Source organism: Cyanistes caeruleus, chromosome 3 (assembly GCF_971803275.1).
Source record: "Cyanistes caeruleus chromosome 3, bCyaCae1.hap1.1, whole genome shotgun sequence".
Classification (NCBI taxonomy): domain Eukaryota; kingdom Metazoa; phylum Chordata; class Aves; order Passeriformes; family Paridae; genus Cyanistes; species Cyanistes caeruleus.
Window position 1 is genome coordinate 58,742,021 of NC_141703.1, and position 19,986 is coordinate 58,762,006.

The 19,986-nt window shown below is 39.9% G+C and overlaps 1 protein-coding gene across 13 annotated transcripts in view; it reads right to left on the reverse strand.

Moving 5' to 3' along the window:
- The window catches only part of OLFM4 (olfactomedin 4), a 137,516-nt gene that overhangs the window by 32,941 nt on the left and 84,589 nt on the right, over positions 1 to 19,986 (reverse strand). For 4 of the 13 annotated variants that reach the window (XM_086881176.1, XM_086881173.1, XM_086881172.1 and 1 more), the window contains one exon: positions 5,854 to 5,892. The exons of 2 other annotated variants lie outside the window; for them this stretch is intronic. The gene's annotated coding sequence lies outside the window, so the exon portion shown is untranslated. Of the gene's footprint in view, positions 1 to 4,974; positions 5,159 to 5,853; positions 5,893 to 16,130; positions 16,199 to 19,986 lie in introns of all 13 variants that reach the window. 7 more of the 13 variants (XM_086881182.1, XM_086881180.1, XM_086881184.1 and 4 more) reach the window with 4 other exon arrangements.

Consider the following 19,986-nt stretch of genomic DNA (forward strand, 5'->3'; position numbering starts at 1 on the left):
ATTTTCCCACCAGAAAATTATTAAATCCTCCATCATGAATGATTCTATAGATTCCTTTATAATAATCATAAATTAATCCTCTATATTTTTCGTTAGCAGTTTTTAAAGAGCAGCATTAGCATCCTAGTCAACTAGGATCTCAGTTCTGATCTCTTCAGTTGTTTAATTAAAAAGTAGATCTTCACCCTTCTTATATATTAAGTTATAGACTCAAAATTAAAGTAGAAAGTCTGCCCCTCCTTTAAAATGCAATTAAAGTTTCTCAACTCAATAGTTTTCATTTTAATTGAAGTATCATTGCTCCCTGGTTGCTTAAAAACAGGAGGGAAACATCCATCCATCTTCTTACACCACTTGTTCAGCTTCTGCCCATCTGGATTCTGTTCTCATTATCAGAGACATGTCAATAGAGATTCCTCAGTGCAAGTCTGAGGTGAAAGGAGAAAAACTCTGCCATCTTTACACACCAAGACAACCTGAAATCTCTGAAAGGCAAGTTGTGGCCATTCTTGGCATGACACTTCTATGGGTTTCTGCCTCCAGCTGTCCCCCACACCACTGTGCTGGCAGTCCCAACATGGCAACCCAGCAGAAAATGTGACCTTCTCCAAGCCTTCTCTGCTCATACCTCAGCTTAAATGGCTGGAGGAGGAAAAGTCTGCATGAAGGATGTGTTACCCTTTTCTTGCTGCCTCTTTAGATTGGAGGGGGGAAGGAGAACATGAGACAGGATCAGAGGTGAAGAACTGATGAGGACTGCAGTGCCTCCCACATGTCTGAAAGCAACAGCCCCAAGCTTCCAAGAAATGGGGTATGCAAGATGGAACAGGAGGACCTGTGGCACCACAGCTCTCAGAAGAACAAAGCATAGTGTGAAATGAGTCTCAGAAAGGGACTCACTTCCCCAGTTCTTTCAGCTGAACTCAGACATCTGACCTGAGAGTGAAGCCATCTCTCCAAGCCCAGTAACAGTGCTGATGGCGGAGGTCATCACAGGTCTCAGACAGTACCATGGGGAAACCAGGGCTGAGAGATGCTTCCTGTTTTCCTGCTACACTCACACCAAATGCACTAGAGATATTATACAAGCAGCTTCCCTTCCGTTGGATTTGCTTGCACCTGTTATAATCAGGAGGAAATTGGACTTCCTTTGCTAGCATCATAAACAGAGGAACATAAATATATAAATCTTTCTCTCAAATTCCTTCTTCTTCTTTTTGAAATGCCAGAAGACTGCCCTGTGAACCCAATGAGCAATTCTGTTTTGCATAGCATGTTGAATAATGGATCAAGTTTATGTCTCCCACAGACGAAAATCATGCTTTTTCTGAAATCTATTCACTGCTTCACAGACCCCAAATCCTCTAGGTGCTATACATTTCAGCTGTCATAAATCCATGTAATGTTCCTCTGCATGACACTATTCATTTAGACCACCAATTTAGTTAAATTGACAGATGTAAAAAAAACACATGTAACCAAACAACTCCCCAGTGATCACACAGCTGCTGATGCTGAAGGGACCGTGAGCTTAATTCAGCGATAGTCAGGCACTTCCATCTACATTTGCCACCTGCTGTCAATATAATGTCAGGTGGAGCTGCGCCACTTTCACTAAGCTTGCTTCTATTCAAGACATTCTCCTTAAAGCTTTTGCAAGCAAATTAAGTGCAGTAGATGGGATCCTGCACCCACTCTCCCTGTGGCTCATAAGAATCTCCCTACTGGTTTGATCAGGACCCACAGAAAGGAAAATTAGCATCTGGTCCTCCTTTCAATTTCTTTGCAAAACACCCTTGTGTGCATCAAAAATAATTCAATGAAAAAAACAGGCAACGCACTGAAGAAAGGGTATTTATTACCCTTATCTTTGAAGTCTAGATTCTGCCACTCACATTACATTTCAACAGTGCTTACTCTTCTTGGAGTCCTGGGCATTCTCAAAGTAGTTTAGGGACCATCTCAAACTCAGCCAGATAAGGTATAGCAAAGCAGATTATTAGACCCCTATTCAGCAATGTCTTTGAGCAAATCCTTATGACCCCTTAATGTAAGTAGCCAAGAGTTTTGACGATTCAGGTCTTCAAACAGCAAGGAAGCCACATTTCAAAGCAGCACAACACATCTCTAAAATGAGCATATGGCTTTTAATGTTTTCTGAAAGGCTTTTGTTTTGCAATATGCATCAATTTATTGTGCAGTATCCAGTTTTCCACAATTTTTAGCACAATGAAAGTCATCAGGAAAAACTAAGTTTGCTTTTCTATAGAATGAAGAAAATGTGTCCAGATTATATTTCTTTTTGGCATACAACAAAGAACAGAGAGAGGATGAGCTTTTTTCTCATAGAATTCACCATTGTCTCGATGTGAAATGGGAGAAATGCATGCTTTTCTGTTCAAATCACTATAAATCAGCTTTCATCATGAACTTTATGCATAATATTAGCCTGCCCAACCATGTAAACAAATAAATGAATCAATGTAACATTGTTTCTATATGGCATATTGTCATCGTCCATTAGTAATTTAATTCTGCATGTGTTCTGCACTTTGATAGACAAGTTGTGCATGGGAAAAAATAACAACATTTTTAAGACTTTGGCACCTACAGCAAAGCTATTAAATTCATACTAATGCGTCAAAATAAGTAATCAGCAACTCTGAAAATCAGGTCATTCATTTTGGTGCCTAAATTTAGATCTAGATGATTAACTTTAGGCATTCACAGTTGAAAAATGTTCATCCAAATGTGTCATCAGGGAGGGTTGAATAGATTTCTAGAAGAAACACTTGAGAAAAATTCTAAACTATAACAATTTGGATGATAAACAGTATTATAATTTATTATTCATAGGGTTCTATTGGTGTGCCTGGCATTCTAAAGGCAAGAGAAGAAATACAGTTAAATATCTTATTCTATATATACTTTAAATGCTAGAACTAAGGCTACAAAGATTTAGAACACAATTACTGGTGTTCAGCTGATTGTAGTATTTTTCAAAGGAAAGGATTTAAACAGACATTTTTCTCTTCTGCCCTATGAAAAGGTAAGATAATACTTGTGAACTTAAACTTCATAAAACAAAATTTTCCAGCTTTAACCTATATCCATAAAGATATTTAGATGCTTAATTTCTATGTCAACATTCAGCTTCACATTGATATCAAGGGATAAACAATGAGAAACGGGGGGGGGGATTCATCTTCAAAATAAGTAGACAGCAAAGTAATTCCAAGAAATGACATGCATCACACTGAGGCAAGCATCTTGGAAAGATTTATGACATGACTCTCCTTTTGTTAATCAGAGAGGAAGAAAGGCAGCTAGTTTCAACTGGACATTTGACTTTCAGAAGTGAAATAAATCCTTTTATTGGTGCCTACATCAAAGTTGGTTTTCTTTAACAAAGATTTACTTCTTTTGGATTGAAGCACTCAAAAACCCCAGCATTTCTAGATGCTGAAATTTAGGAATATTCAGTACCCAAAAATCCTATGGCTTTGTATAAACATTCATGATCTCTCAAGGCCAAGAATAAAAGTATTTTAGTAGACTTTTTAAGTGTCAAGAAACTTTTTCAAAGGGAGCAGTCACACTCTTGACAAAGCAAAAAGCAAGTGTTCACTTGAACAGAGGGGAACAGGTATGAACACCAAGAAAAGATGTGCTCCTTTTTAAAGGTATGTTAAACAGCTCACATTCCTGGTGAATCCCACTCCTGGAAGGCAAACAGTGACCATTTGAGTCTCACTCTGTGCCAGCCTCTGTGTCTGGTATTCCAGCCAGTTTATACAATGGATTACTCTTCCTAAGGATCTAACAGCACTAATGAAGAGGTACTGAACAAGTATAAATGCAAAAGAAAATGCATTACAGCAGGGACATTCACAGAAATAACTTAATAATAACTGCTCATTTTGCAAAGTGGAAGATGGATGTTGTTTAACATGGTCTTTTTGTCAGTAAAGCTCTCATTTCTATCCCTCTAGCAAAATGTGTCACCGTGTGTTACAGAGAACTCGTTCCTTTTGTGTCTAGGGATAAAACAGTTGCAGTGTAAAAATTTCCCATGAAGGCAGTAATGAGGCCAGAACCTGGAAGGCACTTTAGATGTGCACACCTGGATTACAGACAAGAAGAAGTGTTTATAGATTCAAGTCCACCTGTGCTACCAGTCCCTGAGATGACAATGGCAGCAAACCACCTCTTAAGTCTACCTTCAGCAGTGACACCTGTCACTGTTTCTTGGTTTCTTGTGGAGTGTTGCAGTGTTGGACACCACATGTTTTCAGTCAGTACATATGGCAAAGCTGAGGCTCGGGAATCTTAACTATCAATGATGTAGCCACCAAATCCTTTCATAAAAGGGGGAAGCATGAGCTGGTTCAGAGAGGGTCAAGTCTGTCGAAAACAGGCTAGCTTGATCGACTCTCTCTCTCCCCCCACTGGCAGTGGAGTCTAGAGGCAAGCTATCTAATCATAGGCTAGACACCTAATGTTTAGAAAGTAATATTTTGGCAAGACCAAAGCAGGAAATAGCCTACAGCATCTTTAAATTGAAGATTAGGGTAGATTAAGAGTATGTTTTGCTGAAACAAAAGTAATTTGCATAATCTGCTTTCCAAAACAAGGAAAGTAATACAAACACAAGCAAACCTCAAGCAGCACGAGTAAACCAATATATGAGAAGCACACGCTTGTCACACCACCACAAAACAGCATGTAAAGGCCTGCTACCCTCACAGCACAGCTAAACAAGCCATGCATCAGCTGGTTACCAAATCGGAAAAACACAAGCTGTCAGTACTTTCCAGACATCTCTCAACTTCTGCAGGATGCCTCCCATGCCAGCAGAGCCTGTCTTTGTACAGTGCATTTCCCACCAGCAGGTCATACAGCAGTACAGTTGGGAGGGTGCAATGGATACAATGCCAGCTCCTGATCACCCCTGTCACCAACAAAACTGACTACCTTTCCAGAGCTCCCAAGCAGTCATTGATGAGGAACTCCTACTGGGAGTTGTCATTTTGATAGGAGGCATCAATGACCCGCTTTCTCCAACTCTGGCAGAGGTCCCACTCTTCCCTCCATTGTCTTGCACATCTTTGACGAGAATTATTAGCCTCTCCTCAGAGTCCTTTCCACTCAGGCCCTCCTTGCAGCAGGGTGAAATAGAAATAGTGAGACTATTTGATGCAGCAAATATCACTTTTCTTAGGACAGGTCCAGAGAAAACAGAAAAAATAGTTTTACATCTGTAGTCTCCATAAATATCATTATTTGGGTCTAGCTAATCTAGGCCCAGGACAAATATTTTGCGTTTAATTAGACAAATCATCCTCTCCGTAATAAAATCAATATGATAAACAACTGATCCTACAAACAGAAAGCATTGTTTGAAAATTGCAGTGATATTTTACAGTAACTCTATTACAGAGAACACAAACTAAAATTTAATTATTCTATATGTTTCAAACAATTTTTTACCATCTTTTGTCATTTTTATGCACTTGGAAATTTTTGACCACTTACGAAGGCAAATATTCTTTAACCTAGTCAGTGTTGATGGGAAAACAAAATAAAGAGAATGTTTATAGCTACATCTGCTGATGCTGCAGCTCATGAGCCAAACTGATATTATTTAATTGAGTGTAATCTACCATCAGTTAAATACAGTCCTCACAGTTCCTATGCTAAAGAGCTTGAAACTGGGCATATTTGAATCAGGGTTTTAAATTTTGGCCTTCTTGCCTTTCCAGATATTTAAAAAGGAAATTGTAATTTATAACCATAATGGGCTGTTCTGCTGCCAAGCCACTAGGATGAAAAGGAAGAAGTCTTCATACTTACAAGGCCTTCACATAGTTAAGAGCATGTAACCCCACTGACCTGCAACATCAAATGAGAAAACACAAGCTCAGTCTTTCAGCTTTTAGCTTTATGCAATTTGAATCTACAATTAGCTCAATTCTGAGCATCTGGTCTTTTTAACCCCTTACATTCAAAGGTCATTTGATCTTTTAGCAGTCAAGGCTTGCTGATATGACAATCATTTCATCCTTATTAAAAATGGAGACAAGTTAGTGACATGTAAAATTGACTATCACAGGGTTATATGTTTTCCATGTGTCTTCCTGTTATTTGCAATTACATTGAAATCCTAGAAGTAAAAAATGAAAAAAAAAAAAGTAATTCTGTCCATTTGCATGGAACCTCTTCTAGCAAACATGCAATGGTGCCTGATAGAGTTTACACATTGATCAGAGTTACAAAGTATCAGAATTTCGAAGTAGCTTCAGCAGTCTTTTGTCTTTTTTTCAAGCATCTATCATAGAGATTAGCTTGAAGCGACTGGTTTGGTTTGAGCCACTGCAGCTTTTCTAACTCCATTAGGTCCTGGCACAGATGAAAGTAGGTCTCTGCTGCCACTGAAGGCAATAGCAGAGTCTTGAGGTCTGTACTACAAATAATTGGCTGACAGTCATGTTTCTATATTTTCATCCTAAAATTAACCAATATTAAGTATAGTGCCACTGTTTAGACCCCTGCTCAATATGAGTGGAAAAAAATCCAAAAAAAACCAGGTTTCTGTCCCAGATTTTTCAAATACAAAGCTTTTAAAACAAAGCCTGGGAGTCTTAGTGCTTGAGATTCATTTGAGAATGAATCTCATATCTTTAATTCTCCAATAGTATGAAAATATTTTTGTGACTGCTTCAAACAGTAAATGAGTCAATTTGAACATCCATTCATCTTGCTCAGAAACAAACTCTTCATTTTATACTATACAGTTGGTAACTATAAAAGATCCATCACTCTTACAAATATCTAGGTTTTGTTAAACTAGCTCATTGAAGCCAATGGGACTATTAGGTGCACACTTCGAAGCACTTGAGTTCAGCACCTTATTTAGAAGGCTGTGAAAGATATGAGAAAAAATAATCTATTTCACTTAATTTGAGACAGTTCACTGAGGTAATAAGGTAATAAATAGGGAATTCAATAATCTTAAAAGATTTTATGCAACGGATAAAGAAAAGACAGTATCTCCAAAGAACAGTTCTTGTTAAATCACTCTTAGCTGGCATTGTCACACCCCTGGACCAATACTTCAGTGCAGGATTCATAAATAATACCAGAATCAAGTCATCCTTTTCAGCTGCTTCTAGATTACCATTCAAACCAGAATTAGCATATCAAGGTAGGAAGAAATGCATGAATATTTATTATCTTCATTTCTATATGGAAGCTTAAATGAAGAATTTGCAAGAATATGAGGGGCAGACCTACAGATATTCTTTGTATGTTGAAGCAAAACCTTTGAGCTAAAATTCTGATGGCACGGTAATGACTTTGAAGGAGTGAAAAAGCTGTGTCTGTGAGCATGTTATTTCTGTGAGATATCACTGAAATAATGGCAACAATTACTCTAATTGGCTGTACTGACAATGAGTACAATTCATGGAGCCCTTGAAAACAGGCAGCTAGGAAACCAGGGGAAGAGCACAGCTGAAGGCAGCTGAACTATGGCAGTGCACATAAGCCAGGCAATATTTTGGCACAGTGAGGGCACATGAACTCCCAGTCCTTTCTCCTTTTCACCCTTCAAATTTTCAGTGGCAAAACTTCCAACAGGAAGGAGGAGGAGAAGGAGCCCAGCAGCTCCTCCTCATTTCCAAGCCCTCCTTCCCCCTTGCCAGTCACTGCCCTGAGGACCAAAGGGAAGGCTCTACCAGTGTAGATCCTGCTATCAACAACCATCAGACTTTCCATGGAGAGGTTTAGGGTAGAAACCATCCTGTCTCCATTATTTCCATCCTAGATGTCAGATAGCTACGGATAATCCTTCACATTGTCTTAGAATCATGTGGCCCTTCTCAGCCATTCCTGTATCTTAGGCTGGGAAATCTGGTTTGACACTGTGAGACTCCATTCATTTTCTTGAACAAAGAGAGGAACATCTGTAATCCAGGGGGTTTACAGATGTGCCCACCTTTCTCAGGTGTCCACTTTCTCCATTGATTAGAAAGAATGTGTCCCCTGCAGGGGGACAGGGTTATCCCTTCCTCCCAGGTATAGGTAGCAAAAACATAGACACATTTGCACTCAGATTAGGTAAATACCATAGTAATAGTAGATCCCACCTCTAAATACTACACAGGGGTACAATAATGTTTTATTACATCATTTATGATTGTTCCATCACAGAAAATCCCCAGCTGATTCCTGCATTTTGCCTAGTAACCTGTCAATGGACTAAAAATAATGCTATGTATTCATCACATCAGAGCAGCTGGTCCACCTCAGACCAAGCAGCATCTGTTTAGGTTTCAATAGTGGAGAGAGTATGAGAAAAGGGAGCTTTGCAGGAAAGAGAAAGAAGGGGAGGATAGGGAACAGAGACAGCAAAAACAGCACAAGGAGGGGGAGATGAGAAAGAGCGTCACTGAAAGCAACTTTTACTGCAGTTTAAGATTAATGACTGCTCATCCACAGGCACTCTACAATCTGAAGTAAGTGGAAGAAACTGGAGCTGCTACTCAATAGCCAGTGTAGCCCTTTGCAGACATAAAAAGCACTACGCTGATGTTCCCACTCAGACATATAAAACCAATGTGATGTATGTAGCTTTTAAGTGTTGGTGCAGCATAAAAGTTTTATTGCTGCTTTGGCTTGAAGAAAGCTTCAAACCTCAGTTTAGGAATTGCAAGCCCCTGTAAAAATGGTTATGAAAGGCATTTTTCCTAATCACGTTAGCAAACCCTTCTCTCCATTTTCCCTCTCATTAAAAAGCTTAAATATTTTACAGCTATAGTGTGCAGGCTTATGTCCAGATTACCCTTCATTAAATGACTTTTACAGTAACTGGATACAAGCCTTTTCTATTATTACACAGCAGCTAATTATGTCTCCTTTGTTTTCATTTCGTCGTTTTAAACAAAGCTTTTAGGGACCAAGCTACTCTGTGAGAGGTGTTGCCAAGCTGAACACATTTCCAGAAAATCCCAGCTGGGCTGCATTCATTTCATCTGATGATCTTTGCAACATGAAGTAGCTTTTTGGAAAAGATAAAAAAGAAAAAAAAAATTTAAAAAGAGAGAAAAGAAAAAATAAGAGGTAGACAGGAAGGAAGGAGAAGAAAAATAACATCCAAACAATAGTGCTCTTGCACTGCTTTACTGCAAAGACAACTCACTGGGGAAAAATCCATCAGGATGTTAGTGAAGAATGAAATATGATGTACAGCAATTCTAAACATCATAGCTAAGCTATGTGAATGATCAGTTCTATCAGGCATTTTCTGAATTCTGACAGCATTGCTGTTTTCAGATTACCACAGTAATGTTTCCAAAGTGTATTATTACATTCACAGCAAGAAAAGAAGGGGAGGAGGCCTGAAAATTACTTCCCTTCTGGCAATGAATTGTCATTCATGTCCCACATTGAGCCAGCTCCTCGCATTGCCTGGGAAGCCAAGGGAACCAACAAAAAGATATGATTTCCCTAGAGCTGGGGAGCCAAGGGAAATGATCAGGCATCTGAAGACTCCCTAGGGTGCAAAGAGCAATAGCAAAAGGCTTTGCTAAAGAGAGATACTTTTCAGTATCTGTGCAAATAAAATCTACATTTAGATTTTATTTTAATTGCTCATTCTCATCCATGATACACTGAATAATCAAAGGAATCATATCAGAAGTGATAAAAAGATTTGTTATGTGTGTTTCCATATACAAAGCACTATATTGTACCTCCCCAACAGTGTGTAAGATGACTGGCCCTTGCTCCACAGAGCCTTAAAAGCTCACAACTATACGAGTCTTCTTTTCTCCCCCTTTTCTCATGGGCATTTCATAATACTCCTTTAACTTTTTTTTTTTTTTTCATTGTTCCTTCATCCTTTTAAGCCTTTTTTGACCAGGTAGCTTTCTAGACCCTCTTGAGCAGATGGTACTGAACTAGCCCTCGAGGGGAAGCCTTGCATCTTCCTGCTATGGACATTTTTTGGGCCTGTGAGTCCCACCCTTTACTTGCTATATATTTGCAGTTTGGGTCACATGTAAAGCTTTCTAGGATTTAGGGGGTATAAAAACCCAAAATACAGTAAATTTGAAGATCTTGTATTGCTATGAGTCTAGAAATTTATAGGATTCTTAAGAGACTGTTAACCTTTCTAAAATATTTCAAAAAGATGTTACTGTAAGGAATTCAGTAGGAAACTGAAGAGACAGAACACTTGACCTTAACTCTACAGAGCAGAGAAGATGGTTCACAAAATATGTGATGCTTTTCAGTGACATACAGTGCCACCACATATTCTCACTACATACCAATGGGGAACCAATCCTTCTTTGCCTCCTGAGCACTTTCTCATGTAGACAGGAGAAGAAATGAGCAGAAAAAGGCAGTAGATATGACAGAACTTCTTCAACCTTCCTATCTTGTAAAGAGGGTATGCATGGATGGTTTTATTCATGCTTTCCTATTTCAGGCCTTTCTTCAGCTAAATGGGCTAAACCTTCTTCCCCAAAAACACCTCTAGCTGCCTAAATAGTCCCCTACTGCCCTTTGTCCCAAGTATTGCCAGAGCAATGAGACCATTGGTCAGTATGAAGTTTGCCTTCTACTCGAGAAAAGGGTTTATCTCCACCCACTTCACCCACTCTTCTTATGAACACCAAATTTCATGGATTCTTTCAGAAAGACCTGTGAAGTGAGAAGGCACCTTTATCTCCCACTGACAGAAGGCAGGAAACCGCCTCCTGTTCTATTAATCCACAGACCTCCAACCCCATATGCTATATACAACAGCAAAAAGTACAGCACGATTCCCTCCCTTGTTTCAGATTCAGGAAATTAAATAGGAAAATGAAAAATGGTTTAGCAAAAATGTAGCTCTGAAAGACCCTTAGCCAGGTTACCCTTCCAAATCATGCTTGTTTTTCAGAGATATTTGTTCATGGAATGGAAAAATGTGGAAAACAACCCATCTGCCACACATAGGTGTGGCCTTCATTTTCCTCTTAAAAAACCCTGACATTTCTCTCCCTTTTCAGGCCAAAAGGAAAGGGCTAATCACATAAGGGGACCCCCAAAAGCCTGTCTCCTTGTCGCTGTTCCACTGCACGGGCTTTGGCAGAGACACAGCAGGGGTCCGATGCAGCTGTTGGAGATCCTGCCCTGCCTGCCCAGCTTCGCCTCTGCTCCCGCTATTTTGCTCCTATATAAGCAGCATAAATAGCAAAAAGAAAAGCCTGTCAGGCAGACCATTTCCCATTATTTGGAAATTAGCAAGCTTTATACTGTTTCTAAAACTAATTGTTTCCATTATCAGAACACTGCAATGCTGTATGCATCCACAAGAAATCATCACACAAATGTATTTCTTTCTTTAATATACTGGGCTTTTTTTTCTTTTTTTTTTTTTTCTGTGAACAGTTTTCCTCCCTTTTTTTCTGAGATTTCATTTAAGAGAAATATAATAAAAACTCAGGTACAAGAAGACTGTTGGTAATTATTTGCTTGTGCCTTTCAGCACAAGAAAATTTGTTATCCTTAATTTCAAAAGAGAGCAACAATTAATTTAGCTAATGAGAATTACGGAGAAAAGAAAAAAGCAAAAAAAACCACAAATAAGTACTTCAAACGATTTATAACCTATGAAAAAAAAATCTTATTTTGGTCCTGATGCTAAAAAAATAAGTCTTTGCATAAATAGTCTTACTGAAGCTTTATCCTTTAAAACGTATTCCCAGGACTGTGGATTTGGCAAATGCAGGCTTCAAATTGATGTTGTACTGATGAACTGATTTACTTGCAAAGTCCTTTTTTAAGGGAGGATATTATTACCAAGCTAAATGCTAAGACATAAACCCAGGATGCTACCCAGGAGCAAATGGGGCAAATGTTTGTATTTTTTGGCAACAGCACACATACTTTTTGACTGTCACTTTACTAAGGAGAAGAAGAAAAAAGAAGTGCATTCGCTGGTTCAAACATCCCCCTTAGCAGAAAAAGGCCTGCAGGGGAAAAAAAAAACATATAAAAATGCACTGAAGCAAAGTAATGCTCCTTGAAGCTGGCTGTGCCCCTAAACTATGCTCCTGAGATTATATCCCGAGGCAGCAGGGGGCATGGTTAAGAGCAATTCTCCCCGGCTCTGAAAGAATGAAAGCAAGTGTCAGCACTGCCATAAAATCAATGCACGGATGATTGCTCCCAGGATGACTCGAAGCAGCAGTGACATGAGTCTGGACATGGTGCTGGTGAGGAATCAGCCCTAATGGCTTCCCATCTGATCCCTGGCTGCAGGGGTCAGTTCAGCTGCACGGGGCTGAAAAGCGAGGTCACAGATCTGATGTGTCAGCGTGCAGCCAGCTCATGACACTTGTTGAGCTGCAAAGAGAAGATTGCCAAACGGGATGGTGGAGCTTAGGATACAACACAAATCTGGCAGGCTTCCTTGTACTCTATTAATCCACTGTTCCTATGCCTTACAGAGCTCTATTTAGTGGGAGTTTCCTGGTTTTGAGGTCTGAATTACAGCTTTTTCATCAGTTAGATGCTGTTATGAAGGGACAGATTAACATGTATCATCATAATATAGGGGAACTTTTAACCTTTATATTATGGTGATTACCTTGTGTCTAATACCCTTTCCAGGATGTGCTAGCCAGGTCTAGAGAGCATGGACCAGAGTCATACACCACTAACAACATTTCTCTGCTTACTGCCAAGGTGATTGTGTTCTTGCTCGCAAAATTTGCACTGTTGTAATTAAAAATGGTTTTCAGATTGACTCAGCCTTTAGCTAGCACAGCTTCTTTGCACAGGGGCACTTTCATCATCTTAACATCAGGTTAGAGTAGCTAGCACAGGCCTCAGTCCCACGAAGCATTCAAGAGTGCCCTGCTCACCAGCTGCCATCTGTCAACTGAGCCATGACAACAGATTATAAACTCATTCCTGGCCTGCCCCTAGTGTCTAATAAAATGCTGTTAAAAGCCCCACTCTCACTCCTCTGACTGTCTTTTCCAGACCACACAGCACCCTGGGGTATGTCAAGCATAGCTGGGTCTTCTCAAGTCTGCTCTCAGAGCCAACAGAGCAGCTCCCCTCATTCTGCCAACAAGCTTAGTACCTTCAGCTCTTTTCCTTTTCACTGCACTATGCAACAGACCTGGAAATCAAGCCTTTGATGGATACTAGTGACTATTAAGAGTGAATGAGAATTCTAATTACAAGCTCTTCTATTGTGAATGGGGTTAATTTCCCTACACTCCCTGAAGGACATCAGGAGGTGAATGAAGGGAGACATATGCCCTGAAATCCCAAAATGGCAAAACAATTCCCTTTCTTCATTGTATTCTGCCAATCTTCATGAAAGAGATTACAAAAATAGTATGACCACTGGCGCAAATGAACTTCTGGACTCAGCAGCACAAGGACAGTGAGAGACAGATATTTACATCCAGTGAGTAAGCAGGAGACATGCTATGTGTGAGTAACAAGACTTCTAGCCTTCTGATACTGCCATCTTTCTGTATTTTTCACTCTTTGGTTTCTTTGGTAGCATGTTCCTCTGGCCACACAGATCAATCACTGCTGGCAGGTCAAAGCAGGCAGCAGCAGAAGCAACAGGACACCAAGGGGTAATATCAGAGAAGAGGGTGAGGCTGTTAGCAACAGACAGTTTGCACCATTTCTTCATCATACACACATCACAATCCTCAGCACCTGAAGCCACCTCTGACATCCTGGCCTGCTGCCTGCACAGCAGCAGGAGCCAGAGGGACTGCTGGAGAGCAGACAAGAGCAGGCAGCAATAGGACTCAGCAAGAAGCACATCCCATGTGTGTAGGGTTGAAGCAGATCTCGAATTTCAGCCACAGCAGCCCACAGCAGGGCAGCCCCCAGCTGCACAGAGAGCACCTGCCAGAGGATGCCACACAGGTACTGTAAGGCTACCTGCTGTCTACAGCTGCACTCCGTGGCTGCAATGGAGACTTTGGAATCTTCCTGTAAGTGCTCTGGAAATACCAGTATCAAACTAGAAAACTCATACTGGTACACAACAGGTTATACTGAGGAAGGATCTATTCTGGGATTGTAACATGATACCAGTTAAAATAAACTGAGATTTATTTTTATTTAAACCGTAGTAAGCATGGCTTAGATCCTGCAAGCAATGAAATAGTCACATGGGTTTTACTCACATGATTACGTCCCATGGGGCTGGAAGGTCACATTTCCCATGCAAATCAGCAGCAACTTTTCCATTAATTTTATCTGTCATTTTTAAATAGCAGTACCTACAGACTAAGAACAGGATTCATCCCTCTTAATGCTGAATGTCTAAACTCAAGGTGTCTCGTCTGAGTTCACTGCTCCAGGCTAGCCAGACTCTTACCAGTCAATGGTAAGAGTTAAGTACTTGTAGTTGGGCAAGTCATCTCTCATGGAGGTGTTGAAGACATGCCCTTTAGTAGTTTAAGCTCACAAATAGACATCATTTAAACTGCAGACTCTTAGAGGCAGGTGAGATGAATCCTATGCCATATTTTAAAATAATTGGGCCTGAACCCTTTGAAAGTTACCCCTGTAGTATTAAACCTTTCTGTTTTGACTCTTTCCAAAAGGACAATCTAATATTAATGGTAAATAATTTATCTGGGGAATTAGGTCAAGGTGCTCAACATTTTTGAAAAAAAGACATTTGCAGAGCAGCCACATTTACAGTATGTCCCACATCAGTCCTACCCAAATGGCTTCTCTCAGAGATCCTGCAAGCCTCTACCTTTGGCAAACACTATGGCATACCACACTCCCTTGCTTGTGACAGTAGGGTGCCTTAGGCGCCCCAGGCTGTACTTACAGGATTACAGCTCCTTGTAGCAGCCAACCACCCACTGACCCCACTTGTGATATGGCATCCAGACATGACACATTGTCACAGTCCACTAATAAAAGCAGGAGTCGTGAGAGGTTCATTTGAACTCAGAGTGCAAAAAGACACAAAGGGATTTCAGTTTAAATCACAGCAATAGTGCACCTTTATTTTAGTGCCAACAACGGAGGTTATGGTATAGAGGAGAGGGAGAGAGAAAGAGAGAGAGATATAAAGAAAAAGTAAAGAGAGAGAGAAGGGGGAGTTATAGCTACCAATGGATGAGACAGGGTCGCCGGGGTCTTCTTCCGTGGGGAGATCTCAAAGAAAGTGACTTAGAAAATCACTTTTATAGTCTGTTTCAAAAGCAAGGGGCAGCTGGCCAAGAGGTGGGGAGATTTATAGGCTATTGTGATGAGACTCGTTGCTTTGGGAAGCAGGTGTAAGGTACAGAACAGACTGCTTTGCACAAGTCCCTGCTCACCAGGAATGGAAGCAATGTACCGTGGCAGCACAGCAAGCACCCCTGCAAACAATCTCTTAGCCAGCATCCACCTCAACCAGGCCAGAACCCCTGTACAAAGTCCCTTGGGGTCTTCAGGATCTTGCAATGGTCGTGAGACATATGAGGGAAACTTCGGATACGTGAATGCTGAACAACAAATTGCTGTGATGCACCATGACCACTCCCTAAAAGGACAATAAGAAATTAAGGTCTTCTTCCAGGAATGCCAGAGAGAGAATTCACCTTACCAAATCTCCATCTAACAATCTACATCTGGTCTACTAAAATCACCAACTGGAGTGTTTTTCCCTTTCACAGACATGCAACAGCACCATAATGGGAGAGCTTTATCTCAGCTAACTCCAGCTGCCAAGGAATGAAGCATTTGATGTAAGCCACTTGCTCCCTGGGCTTCCTCCTCCAGAGTCACTGTGAAGATATATTTCTTGGTGCTTACTAAAGATCACTGTTTTTTGTGAACAGCTTAAGTAGGGTGAAATGAATCTCATCTGAAATTTGCAAAGCAATTCAGCAAGACTTACTAGAAGACCAGGAACAAATAAGACATGCATTATACTCTCATCTCCATATTAAAAAAGACCAATGTCCACGTGTAGTTATAGAAAGTGGAGACCTTGAACAGGAATATAAAATGTTACATGAATACTTAAGACTACTATGTTTCTGTCTATTTTACTTAGTCACTTATCATAAGATGTAATACTCAGAAAATCTTACCCTGTTCCCTGCCTGTGTTTGTTTTCATAGTCTTTCAGGAACAGGAGGTTTTTCAAAGCAAATGATTACTACAAGGGGAAAAAAAAGGTTACTGCTAGGATGCTATATTAACTTTTTAGAGGCAATCTAATGTACTTAAGAGAAGTAATGCTTTTACTATACTGGAGGGGAAATTCCAATGCAAGTTCTTTTTAGGTCACAGTTTAAAGATCTGCAAGAAAAGGAAAGTGACACCAGGCAAGACACAATCCAGCCTACCTGAATTTGCCTTCTTTTCCTGTCACCTAACCCCTTACTTCTTCAAGAGAGAATCTGTAGATCTAAGCCAGCCTACCAGAAATCAGTCTCCTGCAGCATAAGATGAACCAAGCCACATTGAGCCTGGTGCTGCTGCCACAAGGCCAACACAAATCAGCCACTTTAAAGGCAATGTAGGTCAATTTAGTGGTTCCAAAGGTAACTTAGGTATATAACAGGTACTTATTTGATGCCAACAAGCAAAAAGTACATTGTTGGTGTTTATTGCATCAAAAATCTCATTCCTCACAGCTACCTTTCCAGCTGGAGCTCAGTAGCCAGAATCTACCCCCTGATTAATTAATCCAATTAATTCCTTAAAATTGTTGAATTACTTTTAGCTTTAACAAGTTTGAGGACTTTCAAAGGACAGCATGCTCCTGCTTGCCTTCTATTTTTAATTAGATTAGAGGTAATTTAAGTATTGAAATGAAGAGTAACAGATGTAGATCTGCATGGAAATGCTGAATCAGAAAGTAATCTTCTAGTAAACAGTTAGGCTTTTTACCAATGTTGGCTGTTCAAATCAAATTATAATACGTGCATTTCTAAATATCATTGCCTCAGTCCTCTTTCACTTGAATATAAATATTGATCATGGATACTTAGATCATTTAGTTTTTGATATTTTGGCTGATTTTAAAATCTCCTAATGGAACTAGAAAAATTCACCTTTTCAAGTGATGAGTAATATTTTCTTTATTTTTACACTGAATTTTTGGACAATGATTGTAATTAGGTGTTTCCACCTCAACTATGATTTTATTTATTCTTGGATCCAGTCCACTTCCAGAGTACTTAATTCCAAGCCAAGATCCCTCCCCAGAAGCCTGCAACTGCAGTTTGGCAAATTTTTGACTGAAAAACACATATAAACAAAGGCATTTGAATCCTACTGGGTATGCTTGTTGAGGCACCAGATATTTAAATGGTACCTAGAATAGACAACACAATCTGCAGGAAGAAATTCATTATCCTACTTTGCTTTCTTAGAGGAATAAGTTTGTAGACAATACCATGAATATGTTCTGAAAGGGACTTTGATCAAATTCCAAGCATTCCAGTTGCAAACATAAAAGCTAATTGAAGCAAATGGAATTGCATAGATGGGGATACAGGAGCAACTGCAGTTTTGATCCCAAGTCTCCTTAAATCTCTTACCAAGCTTCTCCTATTTATAGACTTGTTCCAAAGCTTGTTATAGCCAGTCAAAAGACTTCCACTTTCAGAGAATTCAAGAGAGAACCTAAATACATAGGTTAGAATCTGCAAGGGATGTAAGCACACACTTGATTTTAAGTAAGAAAGCAGTGCCACTGCAGTAGGTAGCATTACTGAGAAACTTGAAGACTGACTTGTATTTTTATGCCTGACTGAATCAGGTCATCATTTCTAATTATGATCCTGATTATATTCTGAACTGAAGTCAGTGGGAATAAGAGCAGAGAAGTATGTCTCAGGAGGGTCACATCGACATAAGAATTAAATCAATACCAGCTCCATTCCAATGAAATCACTGGAGTTAACACCAGTAGAGACTGAAAGTGTACAGTGGTAAATCAGATCCAGAGCTTGTTACATGGTTTTGACACATCTTTCAGTTTTATCAGAAATCCAAACACAAAACTTAGCGCTCTGAAACATCAGTGGATTTTAGACACTCCCTGAAGGGCTTTGAGTACTGAAATCAATGAACGGATTGAAAAGGACTGACCTATAAATGTAGTTTTTCAGCTGTGACAAATGAAATATTGATAATGGTCTTCATTTTGCTTAACTCTTTCTCACTCTTTCAAAACATTATGTGTAATAGACCATAACTGAATGGAAATTACTTATAAAAATGTAGCAAGGTTTCACAGAAAGCAACAATGATTTTTATTTCCCTGAGAATCATGTCGCATACCAAGAAATGCAAAAATATATACTGCAAGAGACTGCAGCAATGATTGGGCCAGGACTGGGATTACTGATGGGCTGTATCAATGCTAACACATCTAATTAGGTTGAATTTAATGAATTTGGGGATTCATTATGATGGTGAGTATATGAGCCTTATCCAGCCATGAGTTCTCTTACCTGGATGCCCCCAGGCATCAACATGGTTTTACAGAGGGAGGCTCACAAAACAACAGGGGCCTTCCAGGAACATAAGTGCTACCAGTTGAGTTACTAAGGACTTGCTTAACTCCTAAATAATCTAATATCCTTGAGTATTCAAAGCCTTGTCATAAAAAACTCCATATGTGTGCAAACAAACCTTCTTCAGGCATGGGCTTCACAGCTAAATGGCTGAACTCAAGGATTTTTGATCCCAAGTCCCCCTGATGCTGAACATGACAACATTACAACATCTTTGTGGACATCCTCCTGACGGACCTATCCAAGACTATTCTTACTAGATTACAGAGGCATCTGTGAGATGAAGGAAATCTGATGTTTCTCAGAATAGAAATAACCATGAAAATCTATCACACCAGATATTAGGGAGTGCACCTGGGTTGTTTAGCACATCCAAAACATAAGGTGAGAAATACCTAACCACATTGAAACACTGCAGGTAAGCTGTAGAGACAAATCCATACCCACAGTTTCAGAGGGAAAGAATTGCAAGCCTGAGGCATTGCCACAGTGCTGGTCTCTGAGAAAAATAAGGTCAAATTCACAAGTTAACCAGGCACATCTTCAAAAGCATAAAACGAGATCCTTCATTACAGAATTACCAGGCTATCTCACACAACTATCACTCTCCTTCCACAGTCTATATCTGTTATTCTTTCAAAACAACTGGGTTGAGAAAGAAAACAGGAAATTAGAATAAAATACATAAAAACCTTACAAAACTCTTTCTGATCATTTTCAAATGTATTCCATACACCTCTCCTTCACCCAGCACAATGAGGTTTCATTGTCATCTCTCCACAATATAAAAAGAATTGCCAGACATGAAGTAGCATAAGTAAAGTGGACAGTTAGTGAAGAGCTGGCATGTTCTGAACCCCTATTCATTATTTGGCATGGATTTTTTTTTCTTTTTTTTTTTTTTTCTTTTTTTTTTGGAGGTGGCTTTCAAAACGTTTCCATGGAAAACTGAGAGGAAGGCAGCTATCACAAGCAACAACAGAGGCTACCCAGCAATGTGCTTTTTGGAGCCTCCTTTTTCTCCCCCTCTTGGTTTTGTTTTTTGGGTTTTTTTTTTCACCTCCTTTTCTTGAACTCGTCCAGGCTTAAGTTGAACAGTTTGCACCAGCATATGGCAAAGGTTGAGGTCAGACAGATAAAACGTTTCATTGCACCGAAGAATGGTTAACAACACGTGAATGTAAATTCTAACACATCGTAAAACTGTTGCAGAGCAGGCTGAAAGGGGTCTTTAGTTATGGCAGGAAATCTGCTTCCCAGCCCCACCCCATCCCTTCCAGTTCATTTCAGGTATTGTGGAGCCCGGAGGGGTTTTGGAGTCCCCTCCCCTGGCAATCTGCGCCCGGCCCCGCCAACAGATTTCTAATGACTTTCTGATGAAGATTTAGGAGGTTTTGTGTCCCGGAGCTGTGAAGGA